This window comes from Aotus nancymaae, unplaced genomic scaffold, assembly GCF_030222135.1.
Source record: "Aotus nancymaae isolate 86718 unplaced genomic scaffold, 86718_ANA_hifiasm-v0.15.2.pri h1tg000030l, whole genome shotgun sequence".
Classification (NCBI taxonomy): Eukaryota; Metazoa; Chordata; class Mammalia; order Primates; family Aotidae; genus Aotus; species Aotus nancymaae.
Genome location: NW_026988443.1, coordinates 20738843 through 20751379, shown reverse-complemented (window position 1 = coordinate 20751379; position 12537 = coordinate 20738843). Strand labels below are relative to the sequence as shown.

The 12537-nt window shown below is 38.2% G+C and overlaps 1 long non-coding RNA gene across 1 annotated transcript in view; it reads left to right on the top strand.

Moving 5' to 3' along the window:
• The first annotated feature begins 1798 nt into the window (after window positions 1-1798).
• Window positions 1799-12537, top strand: part of LOC135277204 (uncharacterized) — a 322445-nt gene continuing 311706 nt past the window's right edge. The window contains exon 1 of the long non-coding RNA XR_010344781.1: window positions 1799-1882. This is a non-coding gene — a long non-coding RNA (uncharacterized LOC135277204). The remainder of the gene's footprint in view (window positions 1883-12537) is intronic.

Sequence of the window (12537 nt, the reverse complement as noted above, 5' to 3'; positions counted from 1 at the left end):
TCAGGAAGGACAGAACACCAGAGACCATGACATCCAGTCCAAGGCTCATGTACTGCTTTTCCTCAATTAACTTCAATCTCATCCCACTCCATCCCACTCCACCACACCCCATGCCATTTAATCCCATCTCATCTAATCTCACCCAATTCAATTGCACCCCATTCTATCCTATCCCATCTCATCTCACCCCATCTAACTCCACCCCACTCATACCATTCACCCCACCCCATCCCATTCCACCTCATCCCATCCCATCCCATCCCATCCCACCTCATCTCACCCCATCTCATCCTATTCCATCTCATCCCATCCCATCTCATCCTATTCCATTTCATGCCATCCCATCCCATCCCATCCCACCCCGTCTCATCCTATTCCATCTCATGCCATCCCACCCCCATCCCACCCAATGTCATCCCATCACATCCCATCCCACCCCATCTCATTCTATTCCATCTCATCCCATCCCATCCCATCCGATTCCATCCCATGCTGTCTCATTCCAGCCTATCCCATCCCATCCTGTCTCATCCTATTCCATCTCATCCCATCCCATCCTGTCTCATCCTATTCCATCTCATCCCATTCCATCCTGTCTCATCCTATTCCATCTCATCCCATCCTATCCCATCCCATTCCACCCCACATATCCTATCCCATCCCATTTGATATCATCTCATGCCATACCATAAATATTTCTTAAGTCCTTGCCTTGGCCAGGTGCTGTTCTGAGTGCTGGGGACACTGGTGAACAGACAGACGTAAGACTGGACAATACAGAATACAGCTTTGCCTTCACAGAGCTAGGAGCCTCATTTGTGCTTCTTATCATTTTCTACCCTTCTTTTCTTCCTATTCTCTCCCCTCTCCCCCTTTCTTCCTTTTCTCTTTCACTTTGAACAAGATAAAGTGTCCTCAAACTCTACTTAAATTGCATCACTCCTTGGGCGAGAACCCTAATTGATTCCATTTTGTCTCTTACAACAGGTTTATTCTGTGGGACTGTGAGCTCTGACAACAGGGCTGGGGCTGGTCTAATTCACTCTGTGAGTGGAACACCTGGCTCATAGTAGGTGCTCAGCTGATAACTGTCCCTTTGCTGGATGCTTGCCAATCTTGCAAGACATCCTCAGACCTTAAACTCTTAACTCCTTCTCAGCTGAGTCTGAAACCTTCCCTCCCAGCCAGGCAGTAACCCTAATGGGCTCTCCACACATTCCTTTCCTTGTGATTTTTCTTGAACTGATTTCCCAGCAAGGGAAAGTGAGCATTCATTCAGTCCCTGCCTTGTTGATTCAAATATCATATCCAGCTCAGACTTCACTGAAATCCTGTCTCCACACTTCCTTCCCTTTCCCTTCCCCTTTCTGACTCACCTTGCCTTGCCCCGCCCCATCCTGCGTTGCCCTCCTTTTCTTTTCTTTCTTTCCTCCTTCTCTCCCTTTCTCATTCCTCCTCCTCTCTCCTTGCCTTTATTCCTCACTTTCTTGTATCCTGACTCCTAACTCTGTGAAGACAAAGCTGTATTCTGTATTGTCTAGTCTTATATCTGCTTGTTCACTAGTGTGTCTCCAGCACCCAGAATCAAGCATTATGCCAGGTCCTATGGATACAAAATGAATCATGAGTAAACTCTGTCTGTGGGGATCTCCTGGTTTAGTGGGGAAGACAAACAAGTAAATAGTTGTAATGCAGTGTAATTTTGCCATGACAGATGCATGCACAAGCTGCCAGAGGTCTCCAAATAGAGAGCCAACTCATATGGGGTTGGGAAAGGCTTCTAGAAGAAGGGGATACACAAACTGGCACTTGAAGTTCAATATGAAGACAGAAGAAAGTTTACCGAGATTGCTGGAGAGGAAGGGTGGAGCAGAAGTTTGAGGTAAGATCTTCAAACCAGGGATATCACATCTTCTGAATTCCCCAGCTATTGGTGACCTTCTTATTTCTAAATGTTATTTGGAGTCAGAACTAAGATTAGGATCCAGCTCTGTAATTTTCTTCTCTTAGACAGATTACTTAGCTTCACGAAGCTAAGTAACACTTAACAAAACCAGAGTATTCTCTTTTTTTGACTTTATTTTTAGGTTCAGGGGTACCTGTGCATGTTTGTTGTATAGGTTAATTATGTGTCATGGGGTTTGGTGTACAGATGATTTCATCACCCAGGTAATAAGCATAGTACCTGATAGGTAGCTCTTTGATCTTCACCCTCCTTCCATTCTCTACCCTCAAGTAGGCATTGCTATCTTTTGTTTCCATCTTCATGCCTATGTGTACTCAGTGTTTAGCTCCAAGTTATAAAGTGAGAACATGCAGAATTTGGTTTTCTGTTCCTGTGTTAGTTCACTTAGGAGTATGGCCTCCAGCTCCATCCGTGTTGCTGCAAGGGACGTAATCTCAGTCTTTTTTATGGCTGTGTAGTATTCTATGGTGTATATATATCACATTTTCTTTATCCAGTCTACTGTTGATGGGCATTTAGGTTAATTCCATGACTTTGATATTGTGAACAGTGCTGCAATAAACATACACGTGCATGTGTCTTTATGATAGAATGATTTATATTGCTTTGGGGATATACTCAATAATGAGCTTGCTGGGAGGAATGGTACTTCTGTTTTAAGTTCTTTGAGAAATAGCCACACTGTTTTCCATAGTGGCTGAATGAATTTACATTCTCGTGAGCAGTGTTTAAGCATTCCCTTTTCTCTCCAATCTTGCCAACATCTGTTATTTTTGACTTTTTATAATAGCCATTCTGACTGGTGTGAGATGGTGTCTCATTGTGGCTTTGATTTGCATTTATCTAATGAATAGTGATGTTGAGCATTTTTTCAATTGCTTATTGGCCACACGTATGTCTTCTTTTGAAAAGTATCTGCTCATGTCATTTGCCCACTTTTTAAATGGGGTTTGTTTTTGAAATCAGCGTATTCTTTGCACAGGGCCTGGCACTTAGTAGGTGCTCATTAAATATATGTTGAACAAATGAATGAATATTTACCTGTGTTTATTATTGAAAGTATATAAAGTAATGAAGTTGCTTGTCATATGGTAATTCCCTGTGGTTTTAGTTCTTGTTGTTTTTGCCCTAAAAGAGGTACAGAGCAAAGAGGGTATTGGCTAAGACTTGAGAAAATCTGTGGCTCATATCTTCCTCCCAAGAAGGTTCCTTAACTTCCATTAGCAACTCTTTTTTGGCCCAAAACTTCAGATTCGACCTTTCTATTTAAATCCGGATAATAAGCTAAATGGAGCCTATTTTTCTCCTCCTCAACCCCCCAATGTTTCTGAGTAAAATGTCCATGCAGTGACAGCAGTGTTGGCAATGATCCCTTTTAAAGTTGCCAGGTGATTGTATTTTACTAAATTTGACTTTTTCTTCCTTCACTCTCCTGACCTTTTGCCCTGCATTAAAACGAAATCCTTCTGTGTCACAGTCCTGTCAGTGACTGGCTACTGCTCCCTTTGCTATCATTTCTACTCTAATGAGTTGCTCCAATGAGCTTTGCTGACCTTGCTGCCACCGAAGTAGAACCATATTTTAGGCATTCCCTTTGCCTCAGCAGAAACTGGGAGGGCACAGGTGACAAAGAACAATTGGCATTTGTCAAGTCGATAGCTGTGCCAATCACTGTGTTTAGTGCCTCACCTTCAGTATTGCATTTAATCCTTAAGCAGCCATGGCTGTTTTAGAAATTCAGAGTTCAGGCTTCACTCTAGGCTAATCAAATGAGAATCTCAAGGGTGGAGTCTGGACATTGGTATTTTTAAAATGTACTCCAGGCCATTCTAATAGGCAGGCAAAGTTTTAAATCATTGATTTATACCAGACTGCCTCCCAGAAAACATGTTTCAGAGAATTTTAGGTGCTATCCATGTAAATACCAGTTTGAAAATGAAAAGGTACTTGGGAGTAAGGCCATTGGTTATGGTCATAATTCAGATAAGAACAAATAGGCTTTCTAGGGAATACTCTAGTCAATCAAAAATACTATTTAAGCCGGGCGCAGTGGCTCATGCCTGTAATCCCAGCACTTTGGGAGGCCGAGACGGGTGGATCACGAGGTCAGGAGTTTGAGACCAGCGTGACCAACATAGTGAAACGCTGCCTCTACTAAAAATACAAAAAAAAATTAGCCAGGTGTGATGGCATGTGTCTGTAATTCCAGCTATTCAGGAGGCTGAGACAGGAGAATTGCTTGAACCTGGGAGGTGGAGGTTGCAGTGAGCCAAGATCATGCCATTGCACTTCAGCCTGGTTGGGAGAGCAAGACTCAGTCTCAAACAAAACAAAACAAGATACTACTTAAGCCTTTTTCCCTAACATAAAGGAATAGGAAATGTAAACAACTACAATACCTAGGGGACATTTGATACAGTAACACAGGAAAAAAGTCTAGCAGGAATAGCCTTCCTACATAACAAGGGGTGGTTTTTCACGTAGCACACTTCCTAAGAGTTGTGTGCAGTGGTGCCAGAAGTCAGCCTGGCCTCTTAGAATCCTCTACTGCAGAGAATCATAGAGAATTCAATCCAGACAGATATTGTGTGCATTTTGCAAATCCCACACCAAAATGTTTAATAAATTTATTTATTTAGATTAATGGAAAGAGTAACAGGAAGTAACTGGTCTGCTATGCACTCCTCTGAGACATGGAATAATCAGAGACATGGACATCTTGATACTATTTCAGAATTATTTACCTATGCTACAGGTACCTGAGCGTTTTCCTAATTATTTGGTGGGGAGAAATTTGAATTAATACCAGAAATGTACAATAGTGTTCTGGCTATTTGTTGTTTGATGCATACTTGTTTATATAAATCATATGCTAAATTATTTTAATGCTTTCCATATTGTGGATTCAATCATTTCCTGTCATTATGTTATTGGTTCAAGCAACCTTTCCAGGTTTGTAAAGATGGGTATACAAGAATAGTAGGCCTAGTCGATAATGTGTGCAAGTTCACTAACTCTCAATGGGAAAACTAAGCAAGCCTGCCATTTTACAGAATATAGGAGAAACATCTTTGGAGTCTTTGAGGGAGAGCACTTAAAATAAGTGCAACCTCAATCTTGCACCTTTTAGGGTAGAAAAAGTATGTTAAAATTCATTATTAAATCACAGTAGAATTAACTGGCCAGATGCATAAATGGATTCCCCCCAAATGTACAAAACATCTTTCATTTTTCCCTGGAATCATTTAAACAAGATGTTATTGTTAAACAACATTATGGAGTGGCAAAGGTGTGGAAAATGGAGCTAGGTTTCTGGACTTTAAATCACAACTCTGCCACTTACCAGCTGTGTGACCTTAGGTAACTCGTTTAGCTTCTCTGAGCCCTACGTTTCTCTTCACTGAAATGGAGATAAAATGGAGAAGACAAAAATACCTACATAAGAAGATTGCTATGAGGGCTAAATCAGTTAATATTCGTAAAACATGTGGAACACACAATAAATGCTATCTACGTGTTTCTTAAAGCAAATTAACTCCCACTAGTATTTCTCGAATATCAATGTGCATTGAATGACATGGAGATTTTGTAAAAGTGCAGACTCTGTTTCTGTAGGTCTGGGGAGGGGTCTGAGATTTGGAATTGCTAACAAGCTCCCGGGCAGTGCTCATGCTGCTGACTCATGGTCACACTTGGGGTGGTGAGAGGTCTACGTCCTTCAGGAAGATGGGAGTGGGAAGGATTCAGGTGTGACTCATCTGCTCTATTTAACTTGCTCCAGCTTTCCATCAGGTGTAGGTGTTTGAAGTAAACGCATGGGACTAACCTCTTGTAGTTTCCAAGAGAAAACCCAGGCCTGAACACTCACTTAATTCTCTCCTTAAACAGGATGACTCTTATTTGTTACTTGGCCACCCAACCACTTCTAATCACGTATGGCACTCAATCCATCAGCTGCACTCTGAGTAAGAAATGAACGTGGACTCACACTTCAGACCCTTCCGAATGGAATATCTTAGAGACCAGTCAGCATCTCACTTTGCCAATATGGGCCTCCTCATGGTAAGTATCTGGGAAGTTACCATACAAAAATGATTTGTCTCATGTCTGAATTGAGCACCCTCAGCAGATGACCTCTTTATTACCTCGTTTGGGTAATTTCCAGACCCAAGGAGGAAGGTGGGGGAAAGATGACACCACTCCTCTCAACACCAAGAAAAATGATTTACTCTACATTTAAACTATCTGGCGTTCTGCTTATTTATTTTTGAATGGATGATCTACAATTAGATTAAATTTGTCATCCACCTAGAAAGTTGATGAAAGCTTCTTCAATATCTCTTGGTATATCGTGTATATTTAAAGCATCTGAAAATGGTTTCAGGAAAACTAGAGCCCAAGGCATACAAAAGACGCACTTCTTGAGATAAACACTGAAAAGGCTGAGGGGTAATTGAGAATGATCTATACTGTGATCACATTCATTGTTTCATTTCACATCTGGCAGCTCAACCTTCAGGTGCTAATATGGTTTGGCTGTGTCCCCACCTAAAATCTCCTCTCAAATTGTAATCTTCATAGTCCCCAGGTGTCAAGGGAAAGACCAGGTGGAAGTAATTGAATCATGGGGGCAGTTTCCCTCATTGTGTTCTCATAATAGTGAGTGAGTTCTCACGAGATCTGATGGTTTGATAAATGTGTAGTAGTTCCTTCAGCCTTCGTTCTCTCTCCCGTCATCTTGGAAGAAGGTGCTTGCTTCCCCTTTGCCTTCTGCCATGGCTGCAAGTTTCCTGAGGCCTCCCCAGCCATAGAGAACTGTGAGTCAAGTAAACCTCTTTCCTTTATAAATTACCCAGTCTTGGAAAGTTCTTTATAGCAGCGTGAGAAAGGAGTGATACAGGTGCTTACTTATTCTTGGCTACCTGGACCTCACGTAGGTGACGGTGCCGTTTGGTAAGTGGTAAAGACCAGATTACAGCCTTATGGTTTGACCAACCAACTGTATATACTTAAGGGCACCGTTGTAAACTTACTAGAAATTTAGCATGTTTCTCCAAGTAAGCATGCTTCAACAGGAGGGGGAGGAGGAATTACTTACAGCAATCGTAGATAACACTGGAAAATAAATCATTTTAAAAAACAATTTTATTTTTTATTTTTTAAGAGAGTCTCACTCAGTTGTCCAGGCTGAAGTGCAGTGGCACAATCATAGTTCACTGCAGCCATGAACTCCTGGGCTCAAGTGATCCTCCTACCTCAGCTTCTCAAGTAACTAGGATAATAGGTGCATGCCACCATTCCTAGGTAATTTAATTTAATTATTATTATTTTTTTTGGCAGAGATGGTGTCTCACTGTTTTGCCCAGGCTGGTTGGAAACTCCTGGCCTCATGTGACCCTCCTAAGGCCTCCCAAAGTGCTAGGATTATAGGCATGAGCCACTGCAACCAGCCACAAATTTTTAAAGAATACAAATATTTCAATATGATTTGGTGCCCTTCATTGATGACTACCTGCTATTAATCACTGCTTAACTGCCTCCCGATATTTTCTCAGGCTTTTGTACATGTTTTATTTTCCCCATTTCTCCTTTTAAAAATGTTAAATCCTTGTTTTTTAATTGACATATAAATAATATACAGTGAAATGCACAGATCTTAAGAGTCAAATTTAATGAGTTTTCACAAATGCATGCAGCTGCATAACCCACATCCCTGTCAAGACACAAAACATTTCCTTCATCCCTGAAATATTCCTCCTGCCTCTTCTAATCCATTCTGTCCCCCATCCCCCTGGCCCTCAGGAAAACGCTGCTCTAATTTCTTTCAATAGAAATTAATTTTGCCTGTTGTAGAACTCCATATAAATTGAATTGTACAGGATGTATTCTTTTGTATCTGGCTTTTTTTCAACACAGTGTCTTTGAGGTTCATTCCTGTTGTTGCACGTATTAAGTGTTTCATTCCTGTTTACTGAGAATTCTTTTGTGTGTTTATAACTCAGTTGTTTATCTATTCACTTGTTGAAGGACATTTGGGTTATTTCCAGTTTTTGGCTATTATGAATAAGGCTGCTATGAATATTTTATAATTCTTACTCTGCCTGTATGTTTTCATTTCTCTTGGGTAAATACATAGCAGTGGAATTGCTGGGTTATAGGGTGTTATGGGAAACTGCTGGACAGATTTCCAAAGTGATTACAGAGTTTTACACTCCTGACATTAATGTAGGAGAGTTCCTATTGTTCCATATCCTTACCAACTGTGGGCATTGTTAGTCTTTCAAATGTCAACCATTTCAGTGTGTCTATATAGGATTATATCTCGTTTTTGTTTTAATTTGCATTTCCCTGATACTAGGGCTACTGAGTCCCCTTTTCATGTTCTTATCGGCCATTCATACAACTTGTTTTGTGAACTGCCTGTTCAAGTCTTTTTACTCATTTTAAAAATTGAGTTTTTTTGGATAACCATATGTAGAATAATGAATCTGGATTCCTATCTCTCAACCTATATTAAAATCAACTCAAGATGGATTAAAGACTTAAATCTAAGACCTGAAACCATAAAAATTCTGGAAGCAAACCTAGGAAAAACTCTGCTGAACATTGGCCTAGGCAAAGAACTTATGACTAAGACCCTAAAGACATGCAACAAAAACAGAAATAAATCAATAGTACCTAATTGAACTACAAAGCTTCTGCATGGCAGAAGAAATAATCAGAATAAACAGCCCACAGAATGGGAGAAAATATTTGCAAACTATTCATCTGATAAAGGACTAATATCCAGAATCTACAAGGAACTCAAATCAGCAAGGAAAAAACTAATCCCATCAAAAAGTGGGCAAATAACATGAATAGATACTTCTCAAAAGAAGATACACAAATGGCCAACAAACATATTTGAAAAAATGCTCTTATCACTAATTATCAGGGAAATGCATATAAAACCATAATGAGATGTCACCTTACCCCAGCCATAATGGCCATTATTAAAAAGTCAAACAATAGATGTTGGCATGGATGTGGTGAAAAGGGAATACTTTGTGCACTGCTGGGGGAATGTGAATTAGTACAACCTCTATGAAAAATGGTGTGGAGATTTCTCAGATAACTAAAAGTAGACCTACCATTCAATACGGCAGTCCTACTACTAGGTACCTACCCAAAAGTAAAGAAGTCATTATATAAAAAAGATACCTGCAGATGTGTTTCTTGCAGCACAATTCACAATTGCAAAGATATGGAATCAACGTTAAGTACTCATCAACAATGAGTGGATAAAGAAAATGTGGTATGTGTACACCATGGAATACTACTTAGCCATAAAAAGGAAGGAAATAACATATTTTGCAGCAACTTGGGTAGAACTAGGGGCCTTCATTCTAAATGAAGTAACTCAGGAATGGAAAACCAAATACCTTACATTTGACTTATAAGTGGGAGCTAAGATATGGGTATGCAAAGGTATACAGAGTGGTATAATGGACATTGTAAACTCAAAAGAGGGGAGGATGGGGGTTAGGGATAAAAAACTATATATTGTATACTATGTACAGTACTTGGGATAACAGGTGCACTAAAATCTCAGACTTCATCATTGTGTATTTTGTTCATGTAACAAAAAACCACTTGTACCACAAAAGCTATTGAATTAAAAAAAAATCAGTTTTCCCTAACAAAATGAATTTTTAAATAAAAATGATTGAAGTTTGAGAAATTCTTTATATATTTGTTTAAGGGCTTGTCATATAGAGATTTTACAAATCGTTTCACATAGTCTGTCTTATCTATTTTGTTAATGTCTTTTCATAAAGATTTTTAAATTTGATAAAAATCTAATTTATCAAAATTTCCTCTTATGATTAACATTTTCTCATTCCTGTCTAAAAATACATCTACCTCAAGGTTGCAAATATATTCTTCTGTGGTTTCTTCTGGCAGTTTTATTGTTTTTAGCTTTTATGCTAATAGGTATGATCCATGTGGAATTAGTTTTTGTGTATGATGTGAGACGCAGCATGGTAGTGTTTTTCCTTTTATAAATAGCTATCTGTTCTAGTGCCATTTATTGCTAAAACAATCCATTCCCCCATTGAATCGCTTAGTTTCCTTGGCCAGAAATCAATTGGTTATGTAAGTATGTATCATTCTGGACTCTATTCTTCTCTACGGATCTATGTATCTTTCATCACCAAAACAACAGCTTCTTGATTATCATAGTTTTATAGTAAGTTTTGAAATCTGGCGGTGAAAGTCCTTATCAATTTTACTCTTTCTCAAGATCGCTTAGCTTTTCTAGCTTCTCTGCATTTCTTTTTCCATTTTAAAATGACCTCATCGGTTTCTACAAATAGAACCTAAGATTTTGTAAAACTGTGGTTTAACTGAAATCCAGTGAAATGCACAGATATTAAGCATATAGGTCAACCTGTTTGACAAACATACATACCCATGTAAACAACACTCCTATCAAGGCATTTCACTAACCCCAAAAAGCTTCCTTGTGTGTCTTCCTAGTCATTCCTTCACCTCCACAGAAATATCTTCGGTGATAGAAATCAGAACAGTAGTTTAGTTTTGCCTGTCCTAGAAATTCCTGTAAAGGGAACCAAGAAGTGTATACCCTGGTGTGAATGGCTTTTACCTAGTATCATATTTTTGTTTTGTCAGTGTTTTGTTCATTTTCATTGCTGAGTATTATTCCACTGCATGAATATTCCATAGTTTGTTTTTCCTTTCATCTTTTGATTGGCACTTGGGCTGCTACCAGTTTTTGATTGTTGTGAATAAATCTTCTATTGATACGTAATGCTTTTTGTGGATATTTGCTTTCATTTTTTTGTAGGTGAATACCTTGGAGTGGAATTGCTGGTTGCAGACTAAATATATGTTAAACTTGAAAAGAAACTACCAGAACTCTTTCCTGAGTGGTTGTGATATTTTACAATCACTAGCAAGACACAGGAGTTCTGAGTGTTTCACATCTTCACAAATTTTGGGGGTTCATTTTAGCCATCCTATCGGTGTGTCATTGTAGTTTTAATTTGCTATTCCTTGGTGACTGAAGTTGAGCAAAGTTATAAATGTGTATGCTTTCTTTTGTAAATGTCTGTTCAAATCTTTTGCCTGTTCTTTATTACCTTTATTGTATTATTTGTTTTTATTATTTGGTTGCAAAAGATTATGTATGTATATATGTATTATGTATCTATTACAATATATTGTGTATATATATATATATTAATATGGTTTGACTCTATGTCCCCACTCAAATCTCATGTTGAATTGTAATCCCCACATATCAGGGGAGGAACCTGGTGGGAGCTGATTGAATCATGGGGGCGGATTTCCCACCTGCAGTTCTCATGATAGTGAGGGACTTCTCAGGAGATCTGATGGTTTAAAGGTGTGGCTATTTCCCCCCTCACTATCTCTTTCTTGCTGCCTTGTGAAGAAGGTACTTGCTTCTCCTTTGTATTCTGCCATGATTATAAGTTTCCTGAGGCCTCCCCAGCCATGTGGAACTCTGAGTCAATTAAACCTCTTCTTTATAAATTACCCAGTCTCAGGTAGTTCTTTGTAGTGGTATGAAAATGGAGTAATACACATATACTTAGAAAATATCTATCTTTTCCATATAATGTATATATGCATATATATGTAGAACATTGTCTTCTACATATCTTTTGTCAGAGATGTGTTATGAATAGTTTTCTTTATGGCTTACCTATTAATTATCTTAACAGCATCTTTTGACAAGCATAAGTCATTTTTTAAAATTGATAAATCCAACTAATTTTTTATGGTTATAGCTTTCTATATTGTAAGCAATATTATCTAGGCCAGGTTCACAAAAATATTAAAAAAAATATTTTTTTCCTAAATGTTTTATAGTTTTAGCTTTTATATTTAGGTCTATGTATCCTCAACATTGATGCATTTAGTTACTAGTGCTACAGATTGTTTGTTTTAGATTTACTGGAATTTGCTCTGTAGACTATGCAAATAAAGGTAGCATCACTGCTTTAAATTCATTCTCTGTGCCCTTCATTTTTTTCCTTTTCTTATTAAACTGCCCAGAGCCTCCAGTTCAATTCTAAATAGAAGTGGCAATAGAAGAGTAGACATCCCCACCTTTTTCCATTCTAAGTAGGAATGCATTAAGTAGAATATTAGTTGTACAGTTTTCATAGATAATATTTAGTAAATGTAAGGAAGTTATTTCTCTTTCTAGTTTGCACATTTTTCTTCCTAAACCATGAATGGATGTTAAGTTTTATCAAATGCTTTTTCTATACCTGTTGAGATTATCATAGTTCCTCTCCTTTATTGATGTGTCAAATATTATTAATATTTGAATGTTAAACTAAACTACATTCCTCAGATAAATCTACAAATAAAAATTAAGAGTTTATAAAACAGAGGTTTAACTTAAATACAGTAAAATGCATAGATCTACTCATTCCTATCAAGACATTTTAATTTAATTATTGGTGTAGTTGGATTTATGACTTTTTTTTTCTTCTTTTTCTACTTCTTTTTGGATTAATTGAACATTTTCCAGGAAT